The sequence below is a fragment of the Pezoporus occidentalis genome, unplaced genomic scaffold (assembly GCF_034315485.1).
Source record: "Pezoporus occidentalis ecotype Australia unplaced genomic scaffold, CSIRO_AGI_Poc_V1 ctg134, whole genome shotgun sequence".
NCBI lineage: Eukaryota > Metazoa > Chordata > Aves > Psittaciformes > Psittacidae > Pezoporus > Pezoporus occidentalis.
In genome coordinates this window covers 2,046,679-2,074,536 of record NW_026913146.1, presented here as the reverse complement: position 1 = coordinate 2,074,536, position 27,858 = coordinate 2,046,679, and the positions used below count along the sequence as shown (strand labels likewise).

Genomic DNA, 27,858 nt, shown 5'->3' with positions numbered 1-27,858 from the left:
CCCAATTCAGTATAGGACTTTGCAGTGTTGGTCTTCCAAGAGGTTTGCTGTCTAGTCAAACCAAAGCCAAGACCAGTGTGTAAATTAGGAAAGAAAGAAAAGGGATGACTGCTCTCGACCCTGCAGGAGCTCCTCTTCAACAGGTGACAGACCCTATAGAGGTGGTTAGAGCCACCACTTGCAGGCTGACCCTGCCCCTCCATGCTGATAGAAACCAACACGAAAACCCCACCTGGGATAACTACTGGCAGCTGTACCAGTACTGCCTTTGACGAAGCACTCTTCTGCTGTCAGTCCTCCTACAACAATAAAGCTGTTAATCAATGCAGGGAAGCCACGAGCACAGGAGACAGCTTTCCCTGCAGTTACAGCTACGTGGTGGAATGTACATCCCACAAGATGTACAGATGGCCACGAACCTCCTTGCACTAAGGGCTAAATGCAGAACTTCTTCCTTTGATTTAGCACTTGCCGAAGACTCTTCTATGCAACAAACAAGTTACTTATTCAGTAGCTGGAAGGGGAGAAAGAGGATTTGTGTTTGTTTAAGTATTTTGGTTGTACTTTGTTATTATGGTTGTGTGGGTTTATGCTTACCTAAACAACCAGAAATATTCCAAAATACCCTGGTTAATCAAGTAATTTAGTTGATGCTTCAAGGGAGGTTTAATATAACTCATCTTTTTTTAACAAACATCTTTTTCTGCAAGTTAAATGATGCAGTAGAGTTCCTCAGCTGGTAGGAAACAGTGTGCAGGGCCTAAATCTCAGGATTAACCTGAACTATGTCATCCGCAAAGAGGCACAGTGAATGAGTCTGCTGGATTAACGATCCATCACCTCTCTGCTGCCTGCCATCGGTGCCCAACGGGGACTTCAGACTTCACCCTGACCACAGTTAGGGCACCTACGAGCACCTGCCTACCCGTGGAGCTCTGAGCATAGAGGGTTCCAGCCTTACACGGGGCGAGCAAACCTTCATTTCACCTGGGAGAACACATGGAAGGGTAGAGCTCTTCTACTGGGTTGATTCTGACTTTGTTGTCAGGAGTGAGAATGATGCAACTACCCAGAAATGTTGAAGCAAAACCCCCCCATCTTTAAAAGTAATTGCTTCCTCCTTTTGTAAACTGCCTGCTCTTTAAGCACTAGGAATCATTGTAATTAATCCTCAATTCAAGTTTCTGTATCTATGTTACATTGTTATGTTTACTTAGATGTAAAATGCATTATTCTTTACATCATTATGGCATCAATCCACACAGTCTCTGTTACACGCACAGGCAGCTCTAAACTAAAACATTAGGTGGAGTGTTAAAGAGCTACTTAGGTGCCAATATGTTAATTAATTAATCACAGGCATGTTTCAAAGCATTCTTCATACCTGAGGTGGGGCTTCTGGGCTATTATGAAATGCCAAACTTCCCTTGGGGCTTTGAGGATTGCACTTCTAAATTCCTTAGAAGTTCAGGGAAGCAAAAAGGTATGTTTTTGGTGTGAGTCACTGGAGTGAGGTAGGAGATAAAGATTTCTTATTTTGTTTTATACTGGGGGAGGAGGGCAGTAGTCAGTCAGCCAGCCAGTGTTTCAGGAAGGAACTAGGTGGAGAACAAAGAGATATTTTTCTAACCCCTTCAGCCTATTTTTCTAAATGCATTTTAATTTTGATTTTTTTTTAAGTTTAATTTTTCTGAACTCTCTTAAGTTCACATCTCTGGGGGGTATCAGCCTTTCTTCTCTCAAGTTCTGGGTAGAAATCCATGGTTACACTTTGTGCCGGCTTCTTGTGTAGCAAAGGGTAAGCAAATGCAAGTAACTTCAGCAGTTCAGTACCAACAACTTGAAAACAATGCATTTTCTCCCGTATTTTGCAACCAAAACATTCTTGTTTTCTTTCAGCTTTTTGGCTGTGAGGCTGTGAGGTACCTGCAAGGCTGCATCTGTGGGTATCCCTCACACTTCCCTTTTGTGTAGTAGAAGAGGAGATGTCTATCAAATAACTTCATTATGTTTCAGGGGAGCTGAGGGGAGGGGAGGAGCAGGAAATATCACGAGACTTGATAAAAAGACAAAACATACGAGTAAAGAGAAAGCAGCCCTACCACGGGTATGTGTTGAGAAGTGTCACCCCCGAAGGGAAGCCTCTGATCTCGGTAGCTGCATGGTCAGCTCTGTGCCATGAGTGCAAGAGGACACCTGGAAGGCATCCTTGGTGAGGCTCAGTGAGCCTGACGTGTGAAAAGGACCATACTAAGCAGAGGTGGAGTATGGCAGAGACTGAGCTGAAGAGACATGGCTGGTGATGTGTGCTTGCAGGTAGTGATCTACGCTGTCACCCACTGTCTCATCCCAGCCTTTGGTGCCAGAGTTAAAAAGTTAGGGAGTCGTGGGCCACCTGCTCTGCCTAAAACTTTCACTTGAATTGGCAGGAAGAGTAAGTGTAATGGAATTTTTTAAAGGGTTGGGCAACTCTGTTTATATCTGACTCACGCTGCGTGTAGGTTCATGAAACGTAAAGCGATTCCTGGATCAGATACAGAAGTGCCTCACATGTCAGGACAAAGCTGGTTCTATGTGGCATGTTAGCGCTGGGGGAAGGTCACTCGGTTTCAGGTTTTTCTCATTACCATTCCCACTCAGTATCTCATGCTTTACCTGCGGCGAAGTTGTGCAACACCCTGGGAACGCGTTAATGCTTTCCCAGCAAAGGTGCAGAGGAGAGACGGTGTTCAGAGAGCCCCTCCTAAGTCCTGCAAGGCTCAGCCTGGAATATGTTCAGGCAGGACCTTGGGAGTGGGTTCAGCACTGCACAGATATCACTGATGAAGTGGAAGATCCAAACAGTTGGTCTCTTTACTCCCATTCAAAGGGGTCTCGGTCCACTGGAGAAATGAGAAAAGCAGGAAAAGGTTTTCCTTCTCTGGAAAGTTCACAAAAGCTCCTCGGAATGGGGTCTTTGAGACTCACCGTGCAGTTAAAGTGCTTTGTGAAAGGTGCCTTGTTTCTGAAGGAAACAAAAACCAAACTGCAGCAGAACTTCAAATATTTTGGTTGAATTCTAAGATTTCAGCTGATGGTTTAAAATAGATCATCAGGAAAGGGGGGGAAATTCAGACAAATGTTGATGTGAAACAAACGCCACCTTTTACCTGGATTTCTTCTGCAATAATCATGGGAATACAGGCATAAACTCAAACAAATATGGAAAGGGAGTGGCTTACTCAAAGCCTTATAAATAAAGTACAAAGGTATCGCAATGGGATCTTTAAACTCGGTAGGGCATTTTGTAACCAGGAAAGATTTGGCAAGAATCTCTTATTTACATTCTACTGGATTCAGCTGTTCTTAGCTATTGGGTTGTTGCTTTCAGCTGCAATGACTGAATGCAAGCCCACAAGACAACTCTTCTTTTACCGATTTTCAAATTGATGGGTATTATTGTGCATTCTTCCTGAGTGTGGTAGGAGAATATCCTGGATCAAAATGTTAAACAAATAGTGTAATAAAGAAATTGACCTTTTTTTTTTTCCTTCTTTCCCTGTTATGGTGGTTGCAAAAGAAATGTACAGCAAACACACATCTGTCAAAACTTCAGGAGTCAAATAATGTAGAAGGAAGGGATGAAGGAATAAAAGCTGCTTTATGTAGGCAGGTTTTAACTTTTAATAATATATTTTGTTTAACTTTTCTAGATCTGTGCTGCCAAGCGGCCCTTACTTTACAGAGCTGTCATGCACTTGAATGCAGGGGCACAGCTTGTTTTGAAAGAAACTGCAGAACAAACCTTGGTTTTATGTTACTGGAAAGATGTGTGCTTTCTTGCAGTATCGGCAGGCAATCAGAGTTTCTATGGACCTGGTGTTAACAGAGTTATAACAGCATGAAACTCGAATAATATGGTGATGAATGAGCCTGCAGGCTTGGGGAGGGGAGGAAATCATGTGGAATATTTTTGGGAACAGAGCAGTGTTTGGTAGCCAAGGAGGATCCTGCCACTGTATATGGTCCCTACTTTGTTCATGTTCATTCAGGAAGAGCCACACCTTAGGCTTGACACTGCAGGGTGATAGCTGGCTGTCACTTTGCCATGCATGTGGGACGAGTGCTCTGATACAACGCTCTGTGTTGGACATGCCTGTTTGCGTGTTGCAGCTTGTGTTGTATTTTTGCCTTTATTTGTGATCACAAATACGGTCTGAATTTCAGCACCTCTGCCCGTTGGCATTGATGGAGTGGGATTTCTCAGATACCATCTCTGAATAATCCTGGAAGGATTTGTATCTGCAGCACCACAGGTTATTAACACTAGTAAATAGCCTGGCTTTATGACCAATTAATGTCTTTACCTCTTACTTACATCTTTGGATTTTATTTCCATTGATAAAGACAGGGAGATCACAAGTTCCCTGAAAGCCACTGGGAAATACCCATTAATACAGTGGAATTGAGCAGCAATCTATTGTTGCTAAGCCCAGGCAGAAAAGCAGATAGACAGATGAATTAAGTGGGGAAGAGGAACAGAGGCTACATCTCTTTCAGGAAATGAATTATTATGTAGTAATTTACTCTTAAAGCTCAATTATATTAATTAGTTATTACATAGATATCTACATTGCTTCTCAAAAGTGGCCTTGAGGACATAAGTTGCTGCCATTTTGGTCTCTCTTGAGCATTCGCCTGTGCTTGACTCTGAGCCTGGCAGACACGAGGGTTTTGCAAGTCCCAGCAGGTACTCTCTGCCTGCTCCTGAGCTAGGGCTTTGCTCTTCACGTGGGCCACAAGCGTGGCATTGATGATGGCCTCCAAACACAGGCTATATTCACCTGTCATACTTCCCACATTGATTACAGGATGAACGCAGGGAGGAAGCCGAAGGCTTATCTTTAATTTGCAGCCCTCTCCTTACTGTCTGATATTCCCAGTTGCCCTTGGTCTTACAGAAACCAAACAATGGTGCTCTGTTGCTGAAATGGATCATGACTCCCTCTCCCCAGTGTGTAGCAAAGGGCTGCTGTAGAGCAAACCTTGCAAACAGCAGGCTTCTGCCTCTGAGATCAGGGGTCAGAAAATCCACATTTAAAGTGATGGGTGAAACATTCTAGCAAAACTTGCTTTTACTGCAGTGCCAGCCCTGCAGAGTGCAGCACAAGAAGATGGACACCTCTCTGGGTAATATCTCAAATGACTTCTTGCATTACTTTAATTGACAAGACGCAGAATCAGCTCCATGATTTTTCTCCTGCCTGAATGGGTATTTATAGGGAAATGTGACAACTATACTATGTGTACCCAATGCATCTCACAAGCGTACAGGAAAGCTGTTCAGTGCAAAGACTCAGTCCTAGAGGCTTATGTAGTGCCTGTACTGAAGACTTGCACCTTTATTTGGGTTGTAAGTACATTTAAATAGCTGTGATATAAGGTCTGTGAGACCAAAGCAAAAACATGTTTGTAACCATGGTAACCTCCAGACATTCCCTTGCACTGAGAGAGTATGGGGTATAGGAACAGCGCGAGGATGGACTGAATACTAATAGTGGTGCATGGCCTGGCAGGGTTCTTCTTTTGCTCCTGGTTGGTAGGAGAACACAGAAAACTACTCTTCCCCTGGTCTCAGTTGTGTAGTACGGCTGATTAGAGTAAACCACTTTCTTCTCAATTGATTGCATGGTCTGCGTGAGTTACAATCGTAGAATAGTTAGGGTTGGAAAGGACCTTTAGATCATCTAGTTCCAACCCCCCTGCCATGGGCAGGGACACCTCACCCTAAACCATGTCATCCAAGGCTCTGTCCAACCTGGCCTTGAACACTGGAAGGGATGGAGCATTCACAGCTTCCCTGGGCAACCCATTCCAGTGCCTCACCACCCTAACAGGAAAGAACTTCTTCCTTATATGCAAGCTTTCCCTCTTTTAGTTTTAACCCATTACCCCTTGTCCTATCACTACAGTCCCTAATGAAGAGTCCCTCCCCAGCATCCCTATAGGCCCCCTTCAGATGCTGGAAGGCTGCTATGAGGTCTCCACGCAGCCTTCTCTTCTCCAGGCTGAACAGCCCCAACTTTCTCAGCCTGTCTTCATATGGGAGGTGCTCCAGTCCCCTGATCATCCTCGTGGCCCTCCTCTGGACTTGTCCCAACAGTTCCATGTCCTTTTTATGTTGAGGACACCAGAACTGCACACAATACTCCAGGTGAGGTCTCACACAAGCAGAGCAGAGGGGCAGGATCACCTCCTTTGACCTGCTGGTCACGCTCCTTTTGATGCAGCCCAGGATACGGTTGGCTTTCTGGGCTGCGAGTGCACACTGAAGCTGGCTTAGGCTCATTTTCTCATTGACCAACACCCCCAAGTCCTTCTCCTCAGGGCTGCTCTGAATCTCTTCTCTGCCCAACCTGTAGCTGTGCCTGGGATTGCTCCCACCCAGGTGTAGGACCTTGCACTTGTCATGGTTAAACTTCATGAGGTTGGCATCAGCCCACATCACAAGTGTGTCAGGGTCCCTCTGGATGGCATTCCTTCCCTCCAGCGTATCAACCGAACCAGCAAACTTGCTGAGGGTGCACTCAATCCCACTGTCCATGTCACCGACAAAGATGTTGAACAAGACAACAGTAAAGTTGTTGAGTTCTTTATTTGTGCCCATATGGAGTTCAACGGCATCTTCCCTGCTCAGAATTCCAGCAGAACTCTTTTTGCCTGGTTACCCTCCCTTGGCAATGTCACATCTCCTAGGAAGTGTCCATGCAGTTTGGATCAGGAATATTTTTTTGAAGAAAACCTTCTTATCATCACTTGTGTCCTCAAGCAACGAGTCTCTTGCTGTACAAATCTGCTTCTATTGGGGCACAGGGCTTGTGTCTCTCCTCACTTTCTGCAACTCCTTTTCTGTCATTCCATATTGCTCCTTGCATTCCTCAAATCCTTCTTCAAAATCTGACTCCTTTACAGTTTTCTTCCATTATTGCTTTCCAGTCTGAACAGGGGCGAAACATGAAGTAGACCACAGGGTGGCCTAAAGGCCGTGGGCCTGGTGTCTGCATCATCTGGGAAAAATTAACAAGTGAGACAAAGACGGAGGCTGGGCTCTTAGGAATTTTCTATCCCCCTCCCGTTCCCAGTCCCCACCAGCCATGAGTTACTCTCTTTCAGCTGGATGGATGTTTTCATGATTTTGTTTTTCAAATATGTGTATGTTATTAAATTTAAAAGGAGCTAGTTTAAAAATAGGATACAGCACTGTGTGTTGAGGTCTCTGTTAGCCAATATACACACAGAAGGGTGTGTATGCGATTCTCACTGTCCTGCGTGACCGAAGTGCGCATATTTTTGCTGATGGAAAAGCAGCTAATCCAGTGATGTTGAAGGTGGTTGAGACTTGGTTTCTGCTCCTGAAAACGCTGGGGTGTATTTAACCTTGTGCATGGGAGTGGTATAGATATATATTCCCTACATATACACTTTGGGACTTGCAGTGGATCAAGGTGTTTAGCTAGTTAAGGACAAGCATGTGCACATAGAGCAAGAATGATTAAACTTGGCTGTGTGAAGGCCTCCTCCCTCCCCTGGTCCTTCTTCCCCCACATCTTCTCTCCAAAGTGCATTAAACAACTTCTAAACTGACTAACGTGCTCTGGGGACTGTAATTATTTGAGATCTCTCTACTTCCCAAGTTCTGGAGGCAATTATCATTTGGCCTTATCCTTCAAAGTGTGCTTGCTGAATGTGGAGCTCTTATAACTGTCTGCCTCTGAGATATTCCTTACATAACTCCCAAGTTATGAAAATATGGCATTTCATTTTTACAGGCAATGGGTTTGTTTGGGCTATTGTTTCCTGTTAAATTCACCATACCAAATTCCATCCCATGGGAACTGAAGCCAGTCAGTAACTGAGATGAGGATTTAGCCCATTCTTTTCTGACAAAATTGAGATATTTCACGTATTTGATTGATAATGCATCTGTTAAAGGGACAAATTCCTGTGCAGTGTGCTGGCCACTCCTTCTGTATTAAAACCTTACCTTAGATGTATTAGGGTTCCTATTCAAACTTGTCAAGGGATCTAACTTATAAAAAAATTAGAAAAAGGAATATATGGGTGTTTTTTTCCTGTACTCTTAGATATTGTCTTTTGATGCCATGCCCATTGTGCTTCAATGTGTCTAGAAAATAGCCCCTGATTTTTCTTTAGGCAGGAAATAGTATTTATGGCTGTACAATAATATTTTACAGTGTATATGATCAAAAGATTACCAACTTGATTTTCAAATCAAGTTCAGACAATAACAGAGGCTATCAAGGTACTGTGCTTTGTTTTACTGTTTCTCAGGAAAATCCCTGAAATTCTGCCTTTGTTAGGTGTATTTTCCACACTGCATGGTTTGGGTCTGAACAGATGTGCTGCAGCCTGAGAAATCACAAAACAAAGTGTAAAAGGAAACAAATACAGAAGTGAAATGTAGCTGTAATGAATAGCTTTAATTGATGGAACCCTTCCTATATGTTGTCCTAAAAGAGCAATATGCTGAGTGAGGCTGAGCAGGAATACTTGTAGCTCCTTTAATCATAAGCTATATAGTTTCCAGGTTCAGGCTGGATAGTCAAAGGAGCAACTTCTTCTTACAACATCTGATTAGAGAGTTGAGCTCATTGTCATTGTGTGTTTTAGGAAATAATGGATAGCAAGATTCAGCAATTGATGTTAAAGTTCAGGTAGGCAACTGCCATGTAGCAGTATCTTGAGAGATAGAAGTAATGAGTGCTGAAAAAACCTCAGGCTGTGAAGTAATTTGCTGTTCTCCATGGTTAGGATAACTACAATGGAATCTTAACATCAGATTGCATATCTTTTATCCTTAACGTGTTTATTTGTGATACTACTTGGGGATAATGAACTAGCTGGAGTAGAGATCTGGCTGTGTTTAGATAAATCCTTTCATTTTTCTTTCCCTTCCCTCTACAAAAATGTGTCATTTTGATTCTGCTGAGAGGAGGGTTTTCTGCAGGCTTCCTAAGAAGCATAATTTTTGCTGTAGTTTCTGAGGGGTGAAGTTGAATGAAGCTCTCTCTTCAGGATGCAAGAAAACTGGCATTTTTTCACCTCTCAGGCTTTCTTACTGACAGTAAAGTTCTACAACTAAACTGCATGAAATTTGGGTGTGATTGAAGCCCTTTGAAATATAGTCTAGCTGTTCTAAACCAAATTTGGTTTCTTATTCCTTATTTTACAGTCTTGGAGCAGTTTTAAAATAAGAAATCAGTGCTGTTTAATATTAATAGCCTATTTAGGATCCCATGGGAGGGCCATTACAGTTATGGGGTCCTCGGGAAGCCAAGCGACTGAAGTACTCAAGAGTCCCCTTCCTCCATGGTGTTGCAGTGGCAGAAACATGCTCTGCAAGTGCTGTAGCTTCTTATTCTCCCTTGTAGCAGGAGGGAAGATCAAACAGTGCGCAGAAACTAGGAGCTCTACTGCCTGTTCTTAGCTTCATCTGGCCAAAGCCACCCCTTGTGTTAAGTGACTGTCACACAGCATGTGTAGCAGCTTCTCTCTGTGATGTGGTACCTGGCAGAAGGGAATAGGGAAACACACAGCTTTTTCCTTCACTACTACTGTGCCTTATTTAAACCTATGGGAATTAGGATTTGGTGCAAAAATGATGGAAGCAGTCATTTTCCATGTGGGACCATGGGGCTTACCAATTGCGGTACCAATTACCTGTACCATGGTGCAGGGAGACTGACTCAGTCTGATTGTTATAGTGACCTGGGGTGCCCAGAGTACTCCAGAGTCCTTGGAGAAATGCGTGTATCATTGGGATGGAAGCTGTTTGAAGTCCTCTGGAAATTGATGGTTGGCAAAGCTACCTTTGCCTTAGAACAAATGTAAAAACCCCCTGAAATGATAGAGGCTGATGGCCACAACACATCAAAGGTCATCTTGGACATGAGCTGTATCACTGCAAGGGTTTCAGAGGGGATAAAAGCAAGGAATGGGGTATGTCTGGGTGTGGCTGGATAAAGCTGTGTGTAGGCTGTGCAACTGGGATACCACAAAAGCAGGCAAAGACCACTGGGGAAAGCCAAGAATGGTCAAATGAGCTTCAGTAATCGGGCCCTAAGAGGAGAAAACAAACAAGAAAAAAGGTCATGCTTTTTTGGGTGCAGTGCTGGCTGCTGAATGAAAGACTTGGAATAAAGAGCAAAGAAATTCCTTCTTACTGTTTGATGATTGTATTAAGAGAAATACATTTTCAGTAAATAAAGAGGGTTGCTACTGTGTTTATACACAATTCAATTTTCAGTTTCCTCAACAAAAACAATCTGAACATTAGCTGAAGACTCTGGCCCAAAGGGGTAACAGTAGCCTCTAATGGGAGTAAATAGAGGGTAGGCAGTGCTCTTTCAACCTGCTCTTTGAAGAGTGAGCTGAATGCAGCCTTTAAAAAAGGTGCAGGTACGCAAATATTTACCTATTAGGTCTCTATTCATGAAGGGTTCAACGCTATTGTACCCTGCTGTTGCATTCACTCCTCCACAGATCTGAGTCCTGACGTGTGACCTGCATTCACAAGCAGTGATTAGTGAACCGAGCCGCTGCACAATGTCTCCAGGCACTTCGGAAGGGCGGCAATGGCAAGTTGTGTGTGCTGCAATGACAGAATCCTGTGTGTTGTCCCTAGCTCTGGGGACAGCTCAGGACTGGGCCTCGGATCAACTCAGGGCTCCTGTTATCGATTCGCATCCCGGGAGCCTGTGGTAATGCTAATGGGGATTAAGGCCTCGTTACAGTAATTGCTGGGTAGAAAGTGTCATCTTTTGGAAACGCCTATTGGCAGGGCTGCCTTTCTCAGTTACCTGCCCTGTAATTATGATACAACAAGGAAAGGTCTTAAGAAATAACTGTCACTTTCACGTTGTGCCTGTCATGTAATTCGGTCCTGGTAAACCATTTTATGGGATTAATTCAGTGTAATCTTGGATTTGCAGTTTTGTGAGATTAGCCAAAATAATCTGTGTATTTTTTTTTAGCAGAAGTGGGCAGATGTCTAGGATTAAAGTGAAGAACAGGAGTTCTGCTCCAGCCAGACTGCCCTGAAGGAACATGCTGCGTGGTTCTGGAGGATTAATTTCCTCCTGGGAATGTGCAAGGCTGTGTTGAAAACACACCGTAGGTGAAGAAAGGAGTTGGGGCTTTGCTTTGTTGGCCTTGTGCGATGCCTCATGTTTTGTTTTTCCTACTGCTAGGACCCTGTGTGGAGCAGATGAGGGCTGGTGGCTCTTGGAGAGGGCTTGGGGAGGTGGGCAGCAAGCCTTCAGGCACGAGCTGCTCCCAGGGGCCATGGCTGACCTCCACGTGGCAGCTGACAAAGGCCCTATTAAGAGGGGACAGGGAGGCAGGGCTGCGGCTGGGCTGGAGGAACTTGATAGCAGCCTCTCGAGGCCAGGGAATCTGTAAAATAAACCACCGGGCAGCGCAAACGTGGAGGTGAGGAATGTGAAACCGGAGTCGAGTTATTTGGGAGCAGCGCCTGTCCTGTGCTGTGCGAGATGTTACTGGCCAACAGAAGCGGCATAGCTGGTTATAAAACACAGCATCGATGGGACAAACGCTCTGTTGGGATTCATAGCTTAAACCCTAGCCAGATGAACTGCCCACTTACACTGGGGAACACGGGCAGCATCTGTAGCTCACTGGGCACTGCCTGGTTACCTTCCCCACCTTGGGTCCAGCCAGGCTGATAGAGTCTGGCAGCCGGAGCCGGTGCAGTATTTGTGACCTGTTTATGGAGGCATACAGCAAAATGACTGCTGCATCCTGGCCAAGGCTGTGCTCTCTCCTACTTGTGGTTATATCCCAGACACATTCTTGGGCTATTCCACCCAATGATGAGGTTTAAGGCAGAATCAAGGCTGTGCTTGCTGAAAGCCATGGTCCTACATTCCCCCCTCGTGCTTTTTGGCTCTTGTTTTCAGCCTTTCTACACTGATAATAAGTCTCTTGGGTTTTCCTTCTGCCAGCTCAGGTCTGGCCCACCCAAGTACTGGTGCTGGCCTGAAGGGAGCTAATGGATCTATGCAGGCAGCAGGGAGAGGGGCAGGAGAAGGGCATTGCTGCTTCTGGGGAATGCTTGTTCCCAAACCTGCCCCTGCTGCTCCCCATACTGCTCCTTCAGGGGTGGTGGTGTCCTGGTCTCTCTAACTGACCTTGTGGCTATACTCTGCAGGTGTCTTTGGGAAAGAGAATGTAGTAGAATTTGTGTGGAAAAAGCTGCAGAAAAGGCAGGAAAAAGGTTAAAAGCCAAAAATGGCTTTACAAGTGCTTTCCTGTGGAGCAGGCAGCAGGTCTGGTGTCCTCATGCTCTCAGATTCTGCTCCCTCTCTACTAACTAGATCAGCTGCTGACAGAACAGCCCAAACCAGCTGAAAATAGTGATGGGTGCATTTCAGCTGAGGATGATTAAAGAAAGAAATGAAAATTGAACTTGAATTGGGCAGTCAGTCTTCCCTTCATTCCCCATTCTGTGCTGTTTCACCCTTCCAAATTTTGCAATGTGCAGTGTTAAGGAATGTTGCAGTTCAGCAAAAAGAAGATAAGAACCCAAAAGAACTGATTCCTTTTGATGCAAATAAGCAAAGCATATGGCAGGCAATCCTGTTGTACCAACCAAGTCTTCCTATCTGACAAGTTTTGTGTAACATCAACTTTGGTTATAGGTCATAATATTACTAAGAGGAGTGCTCTGAACTGAGACTTGAGTGTTTACTGTCATAGCAAAGGAACAAACAAACAGAAAATGGAATAAGAACTGGTTTAAAAGGAAAAAGCCTTATTAATACTGGGACAACTGGGCTATTGTCTAAATGGTGGTTTGTAAACTTGATTTAGTTTTTAACAGAATGTTAACAGTACCCACCACAACATGTATTATGTCTAATGCTTTCCCTTATGCTGGAATGGAGGAATAGTTCATTCTTCTAACTTGTTCCAGGTATAGAAATAATGGTGTTTTTTAATTACTTTAAAAATATCCCCAGAAGTTGATGGCATTATTTAATAAAAGCATCCTGTGCTGTATCCCTGGAGAACCTCTGCACCTCTGTGGGACGTGGCCAACAGTTTATTAAATCAGAGGGACAAAGAATACAGCAATAAAAATCTATTTTGCTTGACTTTTGATTATCTCATTTAGTTTACATATTACTTACCTGTATTCATTTCATCAACCTAAATTCTAATTAAAACATAGACTCTTTTCAGTTGCAATGTTCCTGTATCTTCTCTTTAAAAGCAGTATTTTTAAGAGACCTGAAACATATTTGTAACTTCTCCTCCAAGCTCTGGATCTGTTTCCCTTGCTTAAGAATTGGAATGGAACTGAATAAATATTTGTAATATTGTATTTGGCTTATATATGGAGTAATTTTATTAATTCTTTGTATATATTGAGTTGACTTAATTTATGCTGAAGTTCTTGAACAGGTTTTTTTTTTTTTTTTTTCCATTTTAGAAATTGCTTGAATTTTTAGTTCAAATAATTACTCCTAAAATGGAATAATGGTTGTTATTGGCTGATGTTAACTCTTTGTGATTCTTGCTGTTCATAAGTTTCGCTCTGCCTGGACTTTACAGCCATGTTGTCTTGCTTTGATTACCCGGATGTTATTATCTGGGAAAAGGCAAGATTAATACTTTGTATTTTAACTGTAGATTGTGTTCTTTTTCTATTCTCTGGGACTAAAAAATAGTCTAGCAACCTAGTAATCATTTTATGAAGGTTGAAAGAAATACAAGTGAAAGAAAGGAAAAGGAGCTTATACTGTGGACCACCTCATTCCTCCATAGACTTTTCTCATTTTTAGAATTCATGGTACTAGATCTCAGTGAAATCTGTTGCTTTTAGTTGTGTATTACTGTATCCTTGTGTATGTGTGTGCATTACTTCATTGTCAGTGAAGCCTGAAAGTGTTCATCCACATTCCCAGGAAAAAGGCTCTTACAAGAAATGTTAATTCTAACTTGTTTGAGGAGTACCTCTTCCCCATGTCACATGCCCTTTTTCTTGCTTGTAGCTCACTGGCCTAACAATGAATGTTGAAATCTGGCTCTCAACTAAGTCATGCCTGTGTATGGTAGAGCCTAGGTTTTGAGAGCAAAATCCTTCCTTTTCCCCTTTAAATGTAAATCAGTGCCATGATATGTGATGACAGTCTTGATGAAGTGTCTGAAAGCCTGTCTTGTTGTGAAGCAACATGAGCACTTAAACAGAATAATTTCTGGCTTCCCTTCTAATATAGGAAAGTTATTTATTATGTAACTTTAAAAATCCTTTCTTAAAGATAGCGTTGCTTGTAAAAATGCTCATAGCTCTGGAAACCGAAATTCCCAGTAAAGCGCTGCTGTTATTCCTGTGGTGTTTTGCTTGCCAGGCCAGTAAGGATCAAGAGATGGGGCAGTTCTAGCCTTCTCTCCGAGGCGCTGGAAGTTTTCTAGCTGCGTACGTTTCCTGGTGCTTCCCTTGCCACTTCTCCTCCTCATCTCTCCTCTGTCCCAATTTATCTGTGTATCCAGAAAAAGCTGGGTTGAGATCAGCTCATTTGTCTACCAGCAGATGTCTGTTGCTAATGACTTTTTTTTTGTACTATACTCATTTGGATTGTATGTAAAACAGTAAACTAGAGATGAAATGACCCATATTATGTTTGTAATCTCCTGTGCCATCTGATCTCCATTTAGGAATTTAGATTTAATTGTCCTTGTGTAGGCTGGTAGATATTCATCTGTGATGTGGGATAGGCAGTCCTTAATATTGTTTTGGGTTGTATATTTCAATTTTTGCACTCATGTGCCCAGAGCATAGGATGTACATCAAATGCTAGATCTAACTTCCATTTAAATCAAAGCAGCAAGGGCAGGATTTGCCTCTTATGTAAGATTTTATTCATCTAAAGAATATAATTGTTCATCCTTGTTCTGTTTTGCCAACTTTTAATATTATCTCATTAAAATAAAAAAAAAGACAAAGAATTACTTTATACAGAAATGCTCATTTTGAAGCTGTATCACAAATTGAAACTAAGTGTTACTTTTTGGAGTATCATTCTTGCTGGGACTCTTTGTTCCCAAACATTTATGATTTAAACCAGAATATCAGCACATTGTATAATAATATGAACATTCTTTTGAAGTACAAGCTGAAGAGATGACGGTAAAGGGGAAAATGGTATGTGTGTTTTTTTAAAGCAGGGTAGTGTATTGTGAGAAAACTACTGTACTTGTTCTCTTCATTCAGTTGGAAAAGAATCACAAGTCTTTCATGTCAAAATGAAGAGCTTTTCCAACTCAACTATTATTCTTCAGAGTTGCTGCCCAGGAAACTGAATAGGAGATTAGCAAAATATCCAGCTAAAAGGATGTCATTTAACAAACGTACCGCTGTGTTTATAGTTGTGCAAGACCAGCCAATAGATCACTGCGAAGTGCGGAAATTGGAAAATGGCACTCTACAGTTGTGGAAAATCCCATTGCTCAGAATTCACATGTTTTGGGAAGGAGAGAATTTTCTTCAGCAGATTTGGCTGAATTTTTGGCATTCTTGTATTATCTCATTCTGCTGGAGGAATGTAAACAGTGCTCATCTGTCAGTATAACTATTGCAGCTGGATGGCCTTTGCGCCTGGAATCTTTTAATAAATGAAGATGTATCCTGAATGCCCTGCTTACAAATTGGCACCTCTAAACAAGAAAATTTCCACTGTGATGGGTGACATGTGACGGACATTTTCCTTTGTTGCCCTGTTTTTCTGTCTATTGTGACTTGCAATGGAATTAATTCCAGGATGGATGCGTAATCAGATTTGATGCCTGATTTCCTCCTTCACTAAAGTGACTGATAAAGATGCTATTAATTAATACTGAACAAGTGTGAAAGTCAAAGCTAAGATCCCCTTTTTGCCACTTTCTAGTGCTATTTTTTAGAAGATTGAAAAGTTTTGCTTGTAAGGATTAGAGAACATTCGCTTTTCCTTGTCAGCATTGTCTACAGAGCAGTAACATTAGTTGTAATCCTGCACTACTCTGCATCTCTGGCTACCTTGCAGAACATAGATTTTTCGACAGCTGTGAATTTCAGCCTGGGAGTTGTGCAGATGCTAGTCACCCTTCTGTTTTCTTCCATCTTCACCAAAGCTACCCTTAGCCGTGCATTCCTGTTTATTCATATTCTAAATGTTATGACTGTGCTGCCAGTAGAAGTTGGTGTAGGTAGGTACTTGAACTAGCTTATGAAAGCTAGCTCTGGAGAGCAGTCCAGAGCTGTGTAGCTAACTGTTCATCTCAGATATGACTTCTTAAATTTATCATTTATGCATCTTGCATTCACCAGAACAGTGCACAGGAGCATGAACCCAGGACTCGGTGTTGGACTGCTGCCCTTTTCTTTGGCCTTCACGTGCTCTGGATATTATATTCCTCTTTTCTATACACCAACTCTAAGAATTCATTTCCGGCTTTCTCTTCCCAGTAGTTCAAGTTTTAAGGTAGGAAGTGATAGGTGAGAGTGCCAAGTCTGCCTGGCAAGAATGGGAAGGTGGTTGAACTTGGTGCCCAATTCTGCTCTTGTAATTGCTGTGTTTTGGGCTAGGCTTAATCCAGTCTGCAGGCAGATTTTGGAGGTGCTTAGAAAAAGCACAAGAGTCTGAGCTTCATTTAAATGATGAGATCTTGGACACCCTACAGCTTAGGCAGCTGGGTGGAGATCTTATGGATCACTTGCTTGAACTTGCATACCGTAATTTCTTCTAAATGACTCTAAGTGCCTATTTATTTATTTTTCATTCAGATTAAGCCCTTTCTTTCGCTCTGCTTCAGTCTCCATCCAGAAAAGAATAATAGCAACAACTGCTGCCTCTCCAGGACGTTGTGTAATGAATATTCAAAGGCTTGGAAAACACACAGATATGATGTCAACAGGGGTTGTACTGAGCACAACTAAGTTACCTGGTCACTGTAGCTTTAGGTCCAGGAGAAGCAAACTGAAGGAATAGTTAGTTTTGCCCCTTCTCTAGATGTGTTTTTGTATTGATGAGAATTAATGGAAGGATACTTTTTCTTCATGCATCTCCCTCTTTGTTTTATAAGCTGCTCTCTGCCAAGTCTGACCATGGTGAATGAAATTCTTTTGTGATACTTGTCATTTCCAAGTAAATTGGGATTTCCAAACTCCTGTAAATATGGAGCCTTGCATAAAAGTAGAAGTACACTTACATGTCAAAAGCTAAAATTCGTCTGTACACACATCCCTGCACACGAGAGTGAGGCTCATTGTTGAGGACAGATTTAACGCGTATGTGTAACGTCAACTCAGTCATATACCTGTAAGTTACAAGGTCTGTATATAAAGCGTTTTTAAAAAGTGTAATCCAGTTGTATGTTTCATTAACAAAATGACTAATCTCGCTAAATATTACAACAAAGGTGCTGATGGAATTTAAGCCCTAATCTGTGAAGGCAGCTTTATAATTTTACAAGAGTAGCTGTTCTTAATAAACATCAAAGTGTATGTAATTATTATGTGACTTTAGTCCTTTTTTTCCCACGATACTATAGTTAATCTTGACAACAGCTACCATTAAGTACAGTGTTTTAACTCCCTTGACGATAAAGTTTAAAAATAGCTTTGGTTCATATTGTTCCACTCTGCCATTATCCTTCAGTTGGCTCAGGGGGGTGACCTTCACTCTCTGGTCTGGAGGCATGGCTTGGACATGCTGGGCACTGTCATTTGGAGCTTGTTTTGGGAAAAAGAACCAAGACAGGAACAGCATGAAAAATCTCATTTTCTCATGGAAGAGCACCCCCTCTTTGAATATAAGCTTAGGCTGCGTTAGTATGTGGAGGTTACCTTTATATTTCTCTGAAGTTCATTGATCTCAAAAGCAAAGCAAAACAAAACCAGAGCAATTGTAAGATTTGGAGCAGTTTGTCTTCCTAAAAAGGCAGATGTGAAGTGACAGAGGGGCTCTATTGCGATTAGAGCAGGGTGATGCTTTGCTTTATGGAGGACTTGCAGCATGGCTGTAAAGCCTGCTGTCTGCAAGAAGCCCTGTGTTTGGGCTTCTGCAATAGCACTGTTCTTTTGTCTACATATTCTTGATGGAGGTTTTGATAATGACTTGAGAGACTGGGGAGAGTTTAACTTAACTCTTCCACAATTGAGAAGTGCCATACACAATGGGCTGCTTTACAGGGTTTGAGGGACTGTTGTGTTTCAGGCAAAGGAAATGGAATCAAAATTCCCAAAGCAGGATTGGGGCTCATCATTTATCTCTGTAGAATTTAGCCATGTTTTATCTCCTCCTCTCCACTAATGGTATGACCTGCCATATTTCTTTGAGAAATTCTGCTAAATACGGACAAGTACACTGTGTACAAAGATTTCATCACATTTGCTAGCACTTGCAGTCTGTGCTCCTTTTCACCCTATCCTTGACTTCTTGAGCTCATTTAAACAGGTCATTTTCTTGTGAAGCCTATTACAGTGTGAGTCTTAGTAGGTTATGTTCTAGGGAGAAGAAAATATAGCACTGAAATACCAATCTAATGAAAGAAATACTTAACATAGTCTACAGACAAATAGAAATATATTAATAGCAACAACACTGTTGTTGCATTTACTGACATCATTAGTTTATTTTCTGCCTTAACGGGCAAATGCATTTGCTCTTTGTGCAAACAAAAGCATATTCAAAACTCTTTACTAGAAACAGTGGTCACACATTGTACCTGTATTTCTTGAACTGAGAACAGAACAGAAATCCAATGTTTTTCTCAGGCATGCTTTATAGGTGTGCATTCCTGCTCATCAAGGCCCAAGCAGGATCCTTCTCGAATGACACAGATGATTATTATTTTGTTCCCAAGGGAAAGTGGTATTACCGCATCAGTATTATCCACTGGTAATGAGGTGCTCACAGATGAAAAGAGGAGGGGTAAGACAGATATAACATGAGTGACTACCCTGTGGCAAATATTGCTTTAAAAAAATGTTTTCATAGCACTTCAAAGAGTCTGAGCGAGGGGATCATGTGATAATACTGCCTAACTCTTGCTTTAAACAACAGGGACTTCAATCGCCAGTTCTGGATAACCCTATTAATATTTCTGGTAGTTCCTTTGCTTGATGCCAAGTACATGATTAAGACTCTGATTCCATAAATCAGAGGTGATCACTTAACCAGAAAGTATCATATGACAAATGAAAGGCTTCTGAGAGGGAACTCTCCTCACTTCTGCAGACCTGCTTTGTGTTTCTTCCTCACTGCAGTGCCTACCACCATTGTTGATGTCTGTAAAGGGCTCTGGAAAGAAAAACTGTGACAGTGGCTGAGCATTTTAACAGTGATGATAGACGAAAGGATGGGAAAATACTCTCAGTGGAATATGTTTGCTTTTGTTTCTCAGATGTTGTGTAGCTTTTTTGGTAGTGGCTTAGATAATAGGTGCAGCAGAGACCCAGGCCTGAGTGTATGAGGTGGCTTCCTTGGAGGCTTTGCATGTCTGAAGACTGACAGGGTTTACTGTTTCGCACAACAGCAGGAGCAGTTCTTTCTTCTAGCTTCACTACAGATCTAATATGGAAAGTATTTCTGAACTGGTCCCATGTTTTTCAGAGACACAATTCAACTGCTTGCAGAGAAATGTAGTAAAGAGTCATTAGCCACTTTAAAAATGTGAAACCCTCAATGTGCGTTAAAGAATCAGCTCTTGCACCCAGGTAATACACCAAGTGTTGATCAGCTGTTCCTCCACAACTACAGGGAGGGTTTCTCAACTTGCCTTGTACATGAACAACCTTTTTTTTTCCTTTAAATTTTTTTTACATATTTTTTTTTGTGTGGATGGTCTCTTAATTTCAGTGACATAGGTGCTTCTTACTCTGTGCATGCGTATTAGTGGTACTCTTCCTTGGTCAACTGGGCAACCAAAATAAGTGCAGAAAAGAGAGAACTGGATGAACAAAACATGGAGAGGTGGGAACTGTACCATGGCAGGGCTGAGCAATCTGGTGTGCCAGCATGGCTGGGAGCTCAGCATGGGGTCTGTGTGTGGTGTGGCCCCTTGCCCTCCTAGAGTTCAGCCACAGTGCTCCATGCTGCAGGTTGAAGGCTGCACCCTCAGTGTTTTTAAGTAGAAGACCATCAGCTAGCTGTATGAGTGTTTATATCCCTGGTAATTCTGGCACATGAAAATTCCACCATCAAAGCTTTCCTACATCAAAGCCGTCTCCTACACTGATGGCGTGTGAGGATTTGGTGCCTTAGTGAATGAGCTAGAGCACTGATAAAGCCTTTCAAATCTCTCTACTTCTGCTCTAGTGCAGGATGGCCACAACCATTAATCCCTTCCTGGAAGCAGTGATCAGCAGTGGTGTTTTTCATTGGAAAGGCTCTCTTGTTGAGTGAGTTAAAAGGTAAGATGTCCTGTAAGAATGTGTGCCCAGCTGCTGGGGAAAAGCAGTGTTGTAACAGGAGCAGGGCCAAGGAGGGGTGTACATCAGAGGTTAACCCTCTGAACTGGAGAAATGTGTGCAAGGTTAAACACTTGAAATAAAGAAATGCAAAGATGAATTGGAGATCACTGTTGTGTGGGACATGGAACTGATCAGAGGTATACTTCAAACATGAGGAAAGTCACAGAAAGCAAGCTGTTCACTTTCCTCTGAGGAGTGAAGGAAAACATGGTGATAATCTTCAAACAAGTAAAAGGTTACTGCAGAACCAAAGGCAATGTGGGATTGTTACCCATCCACCCTCACTAGGACAGGAATTAATGGACTTATGTTAAAAAAAAAGAAAAGGTTTAGGCAGGAGGCTTCAGTGGAAGAAGGTATTAGGAAATACTTCCTTGGGGAGAGGATGGTGAAAAGTGGGATGGCAGAAGATGGCGAAGGTTGATGGTGAAGGTTTTAAAAACAAGTCTGAGAAATATCTTTAGAAATCCTATCAGTCAGAAATGATGTGTGGTCAGCCCTGAAAGCACAGGGATGTACTACCTGGGTTCTCGGGCCTCCTTTGGACTTTTTAAAATGATTTATATGTTGGGTCTTCTTTTAGCTTTCCATGTAAAGGCTTTATCTATCAAATTGATTTTTTTTCTCTTCCCCTATTTTTTTCTTTAAATTCAGCCTTAGATTTAGTGTTGTTTTTTTTTTAATGGAATTTTACTTTTTATTTATCTCTGTAAAATGATAAGCCATTTTCATAAAGTGTTCTATCAAACAAAATCATCCCTGCTGTTTGAGGGTATAAAATTGGTTCATATTGTGAAGAAAATGCAGATGCTATACTATTCAGCCACCCGTGTTAAAGTTTTATTTAAGCTACTGTAAACTGGCCAGAAACATTAAGGATACAAATGGTGCTCCCCTGGATGTATATGACCTGCTTGTGAGAGCAAAGTGGGACCATTTCAGTGCACGTATCTGGAGGATGGTTTGTGCTGCCATGCTCACAGTGAGTGCTAACTTCCCTCTACCAGCAGTGAACACTTACAGACTGAAGATATTACATGTGTAAGTAATGAAGACAGCTTTACAGTTTATTTGGGTGATGATGATGAATTATGGGATCTATCACATTATCCAGGTGACTTACCGTAATCATGTCTTGCATCACTGTTTATTGCTTGTTGCCTTTAAGTATGCCAGGTTGCTTGATGTGCTTTGTATTGGTGATGCTTTTGTAGTTGGATAATCAAATGACACATTGCAGTTAGTTTTAGCAGAGAGGATTTTCTTGTCCCTCTCTTCTTTCCCTGAATTCAGCAAGTAGCCACCATCCCAAAGCTTTTTTCATTGCCTGGCTTCTGAGTTTGGCTCTGCCACAGATTTGGCTTGTAGCTCGCATCAGATTGTTTCTTCCTTCTGCTCAAATGACTCTTTCCCTCTAGTGGAACACATGCTACTCATCTACATCTCAGCTTTGCCAGGTAATATGTTTGCATGTCATATTTTGCATACAGCCTAGTGCAGCAACTGTAATTAAATCCTGTAAGAAGTCAGTGGAAAGGCCAAGTGGTCCAGGAGTGCTTCTAATAGTAAAGCCAAAATACACTTTTCAGAGAAGTAATCTGAGCCCTTCAGTGCACTCTAAACCTAGGGGGACCTCCTTTCTGAAGGCCAGATTTTACTTCATATTTTCAGGGCATTTCATCACTTGCTGCAGAGATCTCAGCTGAAGCAGTATCTTGAATGCTCTTTTCTTTTCCCTTTTCCTTTTCACTTTCTTAGATGTTTTGGACCTTGTTTCTTTGCACTGTCTGCTACAGAGAAGACCAGCAGTGCCTGAGGACAGAGACAGCATGTTCGTTTAGATAACGCTCTAATACTATTAATCAATGTAGAATTTTCAAGCATGTGAAAGGGTAATGTCCAGATAGAATGATAAGCATTCTAGCTATTAGTGAAAGCCAAATTTGCCCCATTTATTTATTCAGAAGATCCTGTTTGAGCCAATGTAAAGATTTCACACAGCTTGGGGGACTTTGAAAGGAGATCTACTGAAATACAGCTACACTGCCTGTATTTTTCTGTATCTTTCATGGTTTCTTCAGTTCCAGAGAAGTCGGGTTCTTTAAAGATGCAGAAATGTCCCCACAGTGCATCAGAGTGTGTGCTTGAAGAAATCTCCCTGTTGTAATACTGAGAGATTCTCAGAAACTGGGAGTGCTGGCCAGATAACTCCAGAGGGACCAGATACAGGCCAAAACTAACAGAGTTTTATAACTTAGCTCTGTAAGTTTACATGTAGCTTTTCTAGGAGGTGTTTCTTCAGTGATCATGCTGATAGGATTTCTAAAACTGAAATAAAATGAGGGTCTGTCCCTCAAGTATTTGTCCATGCCACAGTCTGAAGTCACTTGCTAAGAAAAAGTGGATAGTAATGTATGACGTGTAAATAGCAGCTGGGTCCTCTTCCCTCTGGTGAGCAGCTAGTGCCAGACTACTGCATTCCCGGTCTGCATGTCTGGGGATGCGGAGTGGGTTAGATTAGAAGAAATTGCATGGAAACAGTCTGCATAGTTTTGAACACATCTACAAGCCCGAAAAAAATATAGTCTCACATAACTTCTGGTGACTTGCTGTGATGAAATCTAACCTCTTGGTAACTCCCTGCGTTGATTTCCTGAGTGTCTGTCAGGCACTTCTGGTCCTTGGCGATAAGTGTTCTTCTGATGTCGCCTCCAGTGATATTTGGGAATTGGCACTGTCCTCCCTCTTACATTTCATTTCTTTAGGAGGCCTTTGAGAAGCACTAGCAAACACTTACAGATAACAAGAGCTTTGCACAGGTGGTTTTGATCCCACAGTTACTTTGCTCTGGGTCTAAGCAAAGGCCTCTTCAGGCAGAGACCAAAGCAGACTTGCTAAAGCACCCTTTGTCTCTGGAGGTCAGCATGCCCTCGGGACTCCCTGGAAGTCTGAGCTGCATAAGCTCTGCTTTTCCCTTTTCCTTCACTGAGGCCCTGATTTGGGAGGATATTGGAAATCTCTGACAGGAGCAAAAAGGAGTTGCAGCTCCTTTTGTAACTTTATTTCCTCTGTTTTCTCCTTGGTTTAAACCCAGGATTTTTCTTTTTTCCTGCCAGTTCATGTTCTATTTTTTGTTACCAACCCTCCATATAAGCATTATCAAATGTCACCAGCATTGATGTTCTTACAGTTTCTTTAACCAACCAGGAAAGAAGAAACTCTTCTTTTGTTTTCTTCTCTCACCCGCTAAAAGCAAATCTAAACTTCATAGCTGCTTTAAAGTCCTTGTACTATCGACCACAATATTCTTACTTCTGTGGAAAAAGTGCATAGTATCATACACTGAGTTTTCTAGTGGACTTCCCAATGATTTTATGGTGATAGACTTAGGACTGAAGTGCCACTGCTCTGTTTCTGGATAAAGCCATCGTCCACTGTCCAGAAGAGAGGCCTGGGGATGCTTTCTGTGAGCATCTTTCAGCAAGCAAGTGAAAATACTGACCTGCAAATAGCACCTACTTCTGTTACTGTGTGACAAGCTAGGCTAAATGTGGTTGAAAAAAAAGCAGCCTTACAGATTTGGAAACAATAAAATGCAGTTGTCTGCGCTACGAAAGAAAAGACAGATCAGTACCTAATCTGTCTGGGAGTGGGGCTGGGGCGTGGAGCTGCTTGGGCCAAATACAGTCTGGTATATTTGGGCAAGAGAGACTGGGAAGAGAAAGGAGGAAGGAACTTTGATGCAATAGGAAACTTCTGAATTTATCAAGGCAGGTCCTCTGCACAACCCTGGAGCTGAGACCTTATATATAGTCTATGCTATTCTTAGAGTGTGCTGCAGAACAATGGTTCCATTCGAAGAAGCTCTTTTATAGCTTGCCAATATAAAGAAGGCTGTGCAAAATGATATGATCATGCAATTGAACACTGTAAATAGATACGCTGACCCAAACTATGATTTTAAATTAGCTCACTTTCCTGCCACATCTAAACTTTGTAGACTTAACAAAATGAGAAAGACTTGATTATTTTTTCTGGATTTATAAATGGTCATCTTACTTATATGTGATTCATAAAACCAAGTGATGTGATGGGACAATAATGGGAGCTTTTTTTCTGTTCATTGAAATAGAAGCTAGATTAATGTAATCCCTTTGCTGGCTTGACCTTAATGCATAGTTATGAAATTAAGACCTCTGAACTCTGCTAAATCCAAACCTCTAATGTGAAGAATACCTTTTACTTTTTATGATGCTGCCACAGCTTCCCCTATTAATTAGGATTAATTTGGATTATTAAAAATTGGTTCTGTAAAATGCAATAGAACTGGTGGTACAGGCTTGAGTCAGGCAGGTGCAGTCTGCAATTGCATTTTGAATGGCCACTGCCAAGACAACAAAGTAATGTGACAACTGTTGCTGGCTGGTGCAACTCATGAAGTTTCCTGGCTTGCACAGCATCAAGGTGGCTGCTTCATGTGCTGTATACCATGGGATATGAGCAGTATTGTATGGAGGTGTTTTTGGTAATTCCCTTCCTTACAGAGCCAGTGCAACAGTCTCTTGAAGGTATTCCCAATTGCCTCAGAGTAGACATCTCACCCAACTCCTTTTTGCTTTCAGCCTGAGCAGCACAACAACCTGAGTCTGCACCTAATCACACCCTTATTGATGGCTGCAGTTATAGCAAGGTGCTTGGCACTGCGGGCAGGCTTTGCTCTTTACAGTGGATGATGTACAGCAGCAGTGGATGCAGAGAGGGAGTTGACAGGGGCAGAGGTGGCAGGGCCAGGAGTGATGCCTGGAGCAGCAGGTTCCTGCTGTGAGGAGTAGTGTGAATCCTCCCAGTATTCAAAGTTGTCAAGATGGGACAAACCTGGTGTTTTGGGTTGAGGGGTGACAGGAGAGCAGGAAGTGGTTGGGCAAAGGATAATCATCATCAAGGAATCCCAAACACTGCATTTCCCTTTGGGATGCTGTGGTACAAAGTTTTATGTTGTCCCTCAGGCACCCTTCTCAGAAGTCCAGCCTGGCTTGCATCAGAGTTAACCCATCAGGATCCTCTCTGGTGTGTTTTTGATACAGCATCATGAACTCATACCAGATGAATGTGTTGTTTCCTGGGGCTGGGGCGCATTTCTTGCAGCCTTTAGATATTGCATGTCTCTAAAAGAAATCAAGAACATTGTAGTAATGAGTTTCTGAAGCGTTACCACATTGGATTTTTGGTGCACCGGGGAAATTATTAGCAGGACTGACCTACAGCCATTTCATCTTGGCTACTTTTACTGTGTAGTGCCATATAGATCTGCTTAGTAGCTAGGACTTCTGCTGAATTTTGTTTTGTTTCCCTGCTGTAGCCTTAAGCTGTGGGCCAAGTGGCAGGTTGATGTTAAACCAAACTGCATGGTAAAGGTGTCGCTGTGTAAGAGGGATGCCCCTGTATTTGCTAAGAACTGATAAGTAATTCCTTCCCAAGGTGATCACTCTGGGCAGCTTCAGAAGGGAGATGGTTTTAACTTGTGTTCGGTTTTGCTGTGGTGTTGGAATTCCTAATAAATGTGGTGGTGGTTTCTCTCCTTTCTCTGGTGATTTAAACCATGCATTTTTAACATTGCAGCTAGAAAGAGAAAATTTGAGCGTCGAAGGCTGAGTTGGGAGTGGGACCCAGAGGTTGGAGCTGCCCAACTTCTGTGTGTCTGGAGCCTCAGCTGGAAAGCTGCTTTGCATTTGTTTGATTTGCATTGATATACTGTTACATCATATATGTGATACAATAGATTAAAAAAAGCCATGTGGCTCTTGTCAAAAAAAAGTGAACTATGCACTTCTAGTAATCATTACCATATGGTTCTTGCACTATTTCTATGTATGTAGTTGAGTCACTTATATCACACTGAAATGATGGTGTTTTTTTTTGCTCTGAGAGAACAGTTGAAGCAACACATTTATTGCTGTAATAGTGCCCTTTTTTTCGTTTCAGTTCCTTACATCTGTTCCTTAGCCACATCCTATGCGCACAGAGAATCTTTAGGCAAGAAAGTGAGCTTCAGATGTGTTTGCTTAATGTAATTTAAACAAATCCTAAGCAAACGGATTAAGCAAATAATTTTCCTTTTAAATGATTTAGAAACCGGTGGTGATAATGCAAAACAGAGGCAGGAACAGTCTTCCACGTGCAGTAATTTGACATGGCAAGTTGAACTAGTTGTTGCTTCACATGCAGAATCTTACATAGCACATCTTTTCTGAGTGAATTCAGGTAGCGCCTGAGTGTGAATGGTCATATTTAGTTCATTCTAAATGCTGTACAGTTTGAGTTACCCGGCTTTAAAGCTGTGTTCCTTTAACCCGTGCTGTTATTGTCTGCTGCAGTTGTTGACTCAGTAGATTTTCTGATGTGGTCTGGGAATGAGTTCTTTTGGACTTTCACATTATCATATTACAATATACACTACACATTATTTATACTGGGGGTTAATTGCATCATCTGAATGGAATTCATTTTCCATTGTATCTACAAGTTTCCATTTTAAAATTGTATTTTCTTTTATGGAAATTCAGAGTAAAATGACATTGATTCCTAAAGAAATGAGCTCTACAGCATGATTTCTGGTAAATGCTTGGTTTTAAGCAAACACATTTGATTGTAATAATTAACTGGGAATTATTAGGACAGGATGAAATATATCACTTCTGAACTGTAATGGAATATGGACTCTGTCCAGCTAAATGTAGCAGATAAATAAAATAAATAGTATTAAGCCTTCTCCAAGGGACAGAGTTGCTGAGGAAAACTTAACTTATCCCTGCTTAGTATAATCTTAACTCTTCTCCCGAGCATCTCTATTTGATTTAAAAATAAAATCTAGAAGAGTTTCCCAGGGCCAGTAACTAGAAATATGTAATCTCATTCATGTGAAAAACAAGTGGAAGACAGAACTCCATTGTGTGAATGCTTACTTTCTTTTTGTTTGGCTGTCAACACATAAATGTGAAACTAAATTGGAGGCATTAACTCAAAAAAACATTTTTTGTATTGGCTTATTGGTGAATTTAAAACCTCGAGGTTCATTCTGGGTCAAGCAAACATGGAACAAAGCGCCTCATTGAACTGCAGGAGACACCACAGAAAGGAAGGGTGGATTCACAACATGGAGGATGCAGGGCCTCCCCGCCACTGTGCTGTCTTCGCCCGATGACCCCAGGGCTATGGCACTCTGTGGGACTGGCAGCTCCGCTCCCGTTTCACGGGGCTGTTCTGGATGAGGCTCACCTACGTTCGGGCGCCTGAGGCTCGGGCTCATCTGATACCCAGCCGCCACA

At 42.1% G+C, this 27,858-nt stretch overlaps 1 long non-coding RNA gene across 1 annotated transcript; it reads left to right on the top strand.

The window, feature by feature from the left end:
• Positions 1-157: 157 nt before the first annotated feature.
• LOC134158793 (uncharacterized) lies at positions 158-26,818 on the top strand. Its single transcript, XR_009962918.1, has 3 exons — positions 158-1,514; positions 16,388-20,473; positions 26,516-26,818. It is a non-coding gene; the product is annotated as an uncharacterized LOC134158793 (long non-coding RNA).
• The last annotated feature ends 1,040 nt before the right edge of the window (positions 26,819-27,858 follow it).